The sequence below is a fragment of the Dermacentor andersoni genome, chromosome 8 (assembly GCF_023375885.2).
Source record: "Dermacentor andersoni chromosome 8, qqDerAnde1_hic_scaffold, whole genome shotgun sequence".
NCBI lineage: Eukaryota > Metazoa > Arthropoda > Arachnida > Ixodida > Ixodidae > Dermacentor > Dermacentor andersoni.
In genome coordinates this window covers 34511224-34518442 of record NC_092821.1, presented here as the reverse complement: position 1 = coordinate 34518442, position 7219 = coordinate 34511224, and positions in this window count along the sequence as shown.

Genomic DNA, 7219 nt, shown 5'->3' with positions numbered 1-7219 from the left:
TCGTTTGCTTCAAAGTAAGCGTCGACTTTTGCGAGATATGCGTTCCACTTATCTGTGTCCTCTATAAAATCCGGAAGCTTGAGGGCCATGGTCGCGGCTGGGCTGATGGGCGTCTTCGTGTCGTGGCTGGTGCCCGGTCGCTGTTGCGTATCCGTGGGGGTTCTCGTCACCACTGTTGCGATGGTTGACGGGTGGAGGCAACGCCCCCTCCCGTAGTGAACGAGACAGTCGTTCCAGCCGAAGAACACTGGGTTTATTCACGCTCGGAAATATAAAGGAAAGATAAGGGGAGAGGGAAGGTGTGACAGAAAGAGTGCGCACATGCGCACTTAAAGTAATAGCTTGCTTGTCATGTTCATGGGTTACCGCAAACTCGAATTAGCCTAAACTCGAGGCGGGAATGGAAGAAACTGGTACATAAGAAGCCGATCAATGAGTTAGCGGTAATAGGGAAAATAGAGGAATTCCGGATCAAGCTACACAACAGGTATTCGGCTTTAACTCAGGAAGAGGACATTAGTCTTGAACCAATGAACGACAATCTTATGGGCATCATTAAGCAGTGTGCAATAGAAGTTGGTGGCAACTCCATTAGACAGGATACCAGTAAGCTATCGCAGGAGACGAAAGATCTGACCAAGAAACGCTAATGTATGAAAGCGTCTAACCCTACAGCTAGAATAGAACTGGCAGAACTTTCCAAGTTCATCAGCAAGCGTAAGACAGCTGACATAGGGAAGTATAACATGGATAGAATTGAACATGCTCTCAGGAACGGAGGAAGCCTAAAAGCAGTGAAGAAGAAACTATAGGAATAGGCAAGAATCAGATGTGTGCGTTAAGAGACAAAACCGGTAATATCATTACTAATACGGATGACATAGTTCAAGTGACTGAGGAGTTCTATAGAGATTTATACAGTACCAGTAGCACATACGACGATAATGGAAGAGAGAATAGTCAAGAGGAATTTGAAATCCCAGAGGTAATACCGGAAGAAGTAAAGAAAGCCTTTGCATCTATGCAAAAGGGGAAGCAGCTGGGGAAGACCAGGTAACAGCAGATTTGTTGAAGGATGGTGGGCAGATTGTTCTAGAAAAACTGGCCACCCTGTATACGCAATGCCTCATGACCTCGAGCGTACCGGAATCTTGGAAGAACGCTAACATAATCCTAATCCATAAGAAAAGGGACGCCAAAGACTTGAAAAATTATTGACCGATCGGCTTACTATTCGTTGCTACAAAGTATTTACTAAGGTGATCGCAAATAGAATCAGGAACACGTTAGACTTATGTCAACCAATGGACCACGCAGGATTCCGTAAACGCTACTCAACAATAGACCATATTCACATTATCAATCAGGTGATAGAGAAATGTGCGCAATATAACCAACTGTTATATGTACCTTTCATTGATTACAAGAAAGCGTTTGATTCAGTCGAAACCTCAGCAGTCAAGGAGGCATTACGGAATCAGGGTGTAGACGACCCGTATGTAAAAATACTGAATTAATCTATATCGGCTCCACAGCCACCGTAGTCCTCCATATAGAAAGAAACGAAATCCCAATAAAGGGAGTCAGGCAGGGAGATACAATCTCTCCAATTTATTCACAGTGTGTTTACAGGAGGTATTCGGAGACCTGGATTGGGAAGAATTGGGGATAAGAGTTAATGGGGAATACCTTAGTAACTTGCGATTCGCTGATTATATTGCCTCACTTAGTAACTCAGGGGACCAACTGCAATGCATGCTCACTGATATGGAGAGGGAAAGCAGAAGGGTGGGTCTAAAAATTAATCTGCAGGAAACTAATGTCTAACAGTCTCGGTAGAGAACAGCAGTTTACGATAGGTAGCGAGGCGCTGGAAGTGGTAAGGGAATACATCTACTTAGGGCAGGTAGTGACCGCGGATCCGGATCATGAGACTGAAATAATCAGAAGAATAAAAATGGGCTGGGGTGCACTTAGCAGGCATTCTCAGATCACGAACAGCAGGTTGCCACTATCCCTCAAGAGAAAAGTGTACAATAGCTGTGTCTTACCAGTACTCACGTACGGGGCAGAAACCTGGAGGCTTACGAAAAGGGTTCTACTTAAATTGAGGACGACGCAACGAGCTATGGAAAGAAGAATGATGGGTGTAACGTTAAGGGATAAGAAAAGAGCAGATTGGGTGAGGGAACAAACGCGACTTATTGACATCTTAGTTGAAATCAATAAAAAGAAATGGGCATGGGCAGGACATGTAATGAGGAGGGAAGATAACCGATCGTCTTTAAGGGTTACAGACTGGATTCCAAGGGAATTAAGGGAAGCGTAGCAGGGGACGGCAGAAAGTTAGGTGGGCGGATGAGGTTAAGAAGTTTTCAGGGACGACACGGCCACAATTAGTACATGACCGGGGTAGTTGGAGAAGTATGAGAGAGGCCTTTGTGTCCGTAACCAGGCTCATGATGATGATGATGATGATGATGATGATGATGATGATGATGATGATGATTAAGTTAATGAACACAACATTTAGTATCTCCCGAGATTACTCAGCCCCTGTTCGTGAAAAACGGCGAAAGCTCTTACAGTTCGCTAAAAGTATTAAGGTGATCGCACTAAGTTCGTTTTCACTAAGCTCTTTATCGATAAAGATATGTACGTGTGGGACTGAGACAACAACTCGAGACAGATCGAGACAGATATGCTCATTACAATTATTCTCTAGTGCCGGATCTGTGCGAGGAGCCGGACCTTATACAGTTAAGAGATAATAAGTGTTATAGACATGTAACGTGTCAATCCGGAAACTGGCAGTCGTGTATGCATGGGCTACATCTTAGCCCCAGAAATGGTTTATGAAGGACTATAGACCAAACGACAATAGATGAACAAGAAACAGATCGCCTGTGTAGCAATTGTAAACGTATGACCTTAAAATTTTGGAGATACCGACGCAAGACAGGAACCAATAGCAGCAGAATGCTTAAAGATTGATGAAAAGCAAATAGCAGAGATCGCAAAGAGCATAGAGAAGAAAATGGAGGCGCTTCCTACAGCAAACTGGGATTACAAGGAACTGATAGACGTCATGCAGCAGGAGATGAGCTAAACAGGGCTAAAAAATTGTCGAAGCGGAAAGGAGAAACCACGCAAGGATAGACTAAGAAAATAAAGCAAGCTATGAAAAAGCATAAGCAGGCATCTAGGGACAAAAGAGAAGTCAGAAAGTTGGGATTACTCAAAGAAGAGATGCTCCTTAGATGGAACAAATACCGAGAAAAGAAAACGATGGCAAGTGAGATCGTGCAACAGAAAATTAAAAGCGCTAGTGAACGTCGGGCGCATAGACTTCGCAAAAGAGACAAAGGCGCATGAAAAAGATTCTGGAACCATGTAAGAGCACTCAGATCTCCAACTAAAATTTGTAAACAGCTATAATAGATGAAGGTGGTAACCTCTTTGATGGAGACGACGCGCTGTGGTGAGAGCAGTTGTTAGCGATAACTTCGTCAAGGAAGAAAGCGTGGTTAAGACAACCGGGACCCAGCAACAAAGAAGCCTGAAATATTAAAATTTACCGCGGATGACTTTTATTGGAAAAAAGCCGTTGAAATATCCCTAATAACACGGTAGCAGGACCAGATTAAATCCCTATAGAGCTAATGAAACAGCTGGGTCCATGAGCAAGGTACAGCGGACTAGTGGCATAGAGCAAGTGATTAACACAAAGGCAATCCCGATTTAGTAGCGTAAAAGCAAGATGAACATCATCTACGAAGTCAAAGGTAATAAGGATAATACGAGCTCGAACTGACCAGTTACAGTAACGTCCGTGATATATAGAATGACAATGTAAGTCATAGATCTGTCGAATTGGGTGGGAAAGAAATATGTTGGGGGAACTACAAAATGGGTTCAGACCAGGCAAACGCTTGGAAGATAATATTTTTGTACTAACTCAGTGCATAGAGAGTTTAAACCTCAGAATAGACGTTTATGGATAGCATTTCTAGATAATAAGGGAGCTTATGAAAATGTGGACATGGAATTGTTGTGGGATATTCTCTAGCATGACGGCATAGATAATTTCGGGGAGCTGCAGAGGGAGTTATATAAGAACGACCGAGTACAAAGTGTACGGGAAGGCCGGAATTGCAAAGAACTAGTGGAATTTCACAGAACTGAAACAAGAATGCCCTCTGTCTCCATTGTTGTTCGCGCTTTATGTTAAGGGCGACTGGATTTACTGGCTGGTATTGACTTATACTACATCCGTAATCACAAAATAGTTCAACAAAATGTCCCTGGGCTGATATATGCAGGCGACATAGTGCTACTAGTGGACAATGCAAGGGATTTATGAAGTGGTATTCAACTGCTTCAACTGGTTCATAGCTAAGATGAGTTTGAACAGCTGAACTGAAAAAAACAAAGGACTAAGGAAGACCTTGTCTATCTTTCTTAGTCCTTTGTTTCTTTAGTTCAACTGTTAAAACATGTCTTAAGATTTACAGAGATTTCCCAGCATATGTGGCCATGCAGGGACAAATCTGGTCCTTGAGTTTAGCACAGAAAAATTCGGGTGTTATGATCCGTAATGGAGAGACGAGTAATGAAGTGGTATCAATTCAACAGCTAGCCCATGCCCATAGCCAAGCAATATAAATACCTGAAAGTATACATAAACGAAGGAAACACCTACTCAGGCATCCACTAAGAATCTAAAAAATGAAGGCGAAGCGGAATGCCGCAATAATTAAAGATAGAACAATTTGGGGATACAATAAGTATGAGGCGGTGCGAGGAATTTGGGAAGAAGTAATGGGGCTAACGCTAACGCTCACAAATGCTATATTGTGGCTAAAATCAGATACCTTGCCGACGTTGTATGCATTTAACCAAAGGTCGGTAGACCGGTTGGATTTCGGGTCCTACGGTAAAACCTCAAATGAAGCAGTATAGTGTCACATGGGTTGGGCATCTTTTGAAGTCAGTGAAGCACAGATCAAAATTAGTTTTGAAGAAAGACGCAGGAAAATGCAGGAAATGGGTGGTTAGAGTGCACAAATATGTCTGCACCTCGAAAGTGTTGACCTGGAATGGAGGAAGAGGTCAAGAAAGTTAGCAACACAGTACTAGGTAATCGAAAGTGTAAATAGTCAACCACGAGTCATAAACAAGAACATGAGAGAAACAGAGACAGTAAAATGATGCAAAGGATCGAGAAAACGAAAGAAGCATGGAAAAAGAAAAGCATGGAAAGAAGCAGGAATAAATTAGAAAGGAAAGTCTGTACAATAACACAGAAGACAGAGCCTTGCCATTTGAGGCCCGATCTGGTTCCCTAAGGACAAAAAAAATTCCGGAGCAAATATTCGACACACGATGAGGCTTGCGTTTTTGCAGCAAAAATCCGGAGACAACTCAGCCCTCTATAATGGAATGCAAAGGTGTTCACCCACGAAGAGCAGTAGGTAACGTTAACCTTCCAGAAGCGCTGGGATTCAAAGCGTATGGAAACATTAACCGGTCAGCAGTTGAAATACTCAAGTGAAGTTTTGAGTATTAGTGGAAGAAAAAAAGCAAGGAAGAGATTGAGAGTACCGGCGACGTTACAGGCTTAGGTAACTAAGCCTGTATCAGGTAACTAAGCTTGTATCAAGTAACAGCACATGGTAGCTAGATTTAGAGTTCTTAAGGAAGATACAAAAGATTAAGAAGTAGGCAAAAGATTGATTGATAAGCACGTATAGCTTATCTGATTATGCCAGACACGAGGACGGAGAAAGACAGAGCATTAAACAACAGGTTAAAAGCGCGGAAGGTAAAAATGTGATAAATGCAATGGAAAAGAAGCATAGTGTTGAACTATATCGAGACTGGAAACAGCAGATCAGGAAGGAAGCGTTTTATGATAACTCAAGAGGCACTGCTCATCTCTTTGAAGCTAGTTCAGGATGTCTTAGAACGCGGAGCTATAAAAAGAAATTTAACAAAGAAGACATATGTACTGTGTGCAATAAACCTGTAGAAACAATAGAACACCTCATACTAAAATGTGATGGTATGCATCCCGATGTCGATGCGGGCACAGTCACGCTTCCCGAGGCCCTAGGGTTCGGAGATAGCACCAGTCATGTAAATAAATAGGCGGTGTTTGACGTCAAACACTTGCCTTTGCTTCGGGTTGTCGACAAATTCGACTTCGCCCTGCCATCTGCTAGCCGCCTGGTTAGCTCAGATGGTAGAGCGGCTGCCCCGGAAAGGCGGTGGTCCCGGGTTCGAGTTCCGGACCCGGGACTCGACAGTCAGTCAACAGCAACGGTCAAGCTACCGTCGCCGTGGTAGATTTACTCTTGCATACGAAGCAGGGAGTCGCCGCGGTAGCTAAAGCAACAGTAAGTGCTTCGCATTGCATGTAGGCGTAGGAGTGTCTTATCATCAATTATGCACGTGGTTCGGATGCTTGTTTTAAGCTTGTTCTTTATTAAAGCGTATGTTGTTCCGTATGTTGTATGCGTGATTCCAAAGAATGTACACACTGTTCGCTTCATTCACACTCCAATGTACGGGTGACACGGCCTAGTCAGGCAAATGTTTGCCTTTAGCCGTGTCCCCTAAGACAATCTGTTCATTGTCTTAAATAAATAAATAAAGAAAGAAAGAAAGAAAGAAAGAAAGAAAGAAAGTGTTTGTAGCCTCTGCCTTGAGGTATGAGCAATAGATAATGATAGTTTTCTGTCTACGTTACGCCACGAAGAAATCCCGGGATCCTAGCTATAGAAAACTTCGCTGTAAAACAGGACGCAAAGAGTCGTGCAGCACATGTTTCGCTTCTTTCCGTGGTGTGCGAGAGTGGTTCTGATATTAGCGTACGGCAAACATACGTCCGGCAGACAACGTCGCCTAATTGTGTACTTCCGGAGTTCATGAAGACAGTCTTTTCGATCATGGCAGCGTGACACTGACTGTTAAAAGAGGCGTGAACATAAGGAGCACCACCATGTTTGGGAAATTTATGAGCAGCGCACTACTCTGTCGATTGAGACGCATTCCATAAGTCAAACGGCATGTATAGCGCGCCGAGTGCTGGCCCATCCGGTTGAAGCTCACAAACTTGCAAGCAAGGTTTCTTAGCCGAGCCACACACTGCAGGTTCTGCGCACACTTTTTTTCTTTGAGGTCTTCGTGTGCTAGCACCATCGACAGGTACATGGGA